Source organism: Trichechus manatus, unplaced genomic scaffold (genome assembly GCF_000243295.1).
Source record: "Trichechus manatus latirostris isolate Lorelei unplaced genomic scaffold, TriManLat1.0 scaffold00045, whole genome shotgun sequence".
NCBI classification, from domain to species: domain Eukaryota; kingdom Metazoa; phylum Chordata; class Mammalia; order Sirenia; family Trichechidae; genus Trichechus; species Trichechus manatus.
In genome coordinates this window covers 589,233-589,510 of record NW_004443981.1, presented here as the reverse complement: position 1 = coordinate 589,510, position 278 = coordinate 589,233, and positions in this window count along the sequence as shown.

The window sequence follows — 278 nt, the reverse complement described above, 5'->3', positions numbered from 1 at the left end:
CTGTCCCTTCCTGCCTTCTAGTCCTCGTCCCTGGACTGCTGTGCCTCGTTAGTCCCGTTTTGTTTTATGGGGCTGTCCAATCCCCGGCTGAAGAGTGAACCTCAGGAGTGACTTCACCACTGAGCTAAAAGGGTGTCCAGGGGCCATACTCTTGGGGTTTCTCCAGTCTCTGTAAGGCCAGTAAATCTAACAGTATATTTTTAAGAGTACAAAATTTAATTTGGAGGTCCAGTTCGTTGTTTCATCTTTTATGATAGGTGATTTTTGTGTTCCAGGAA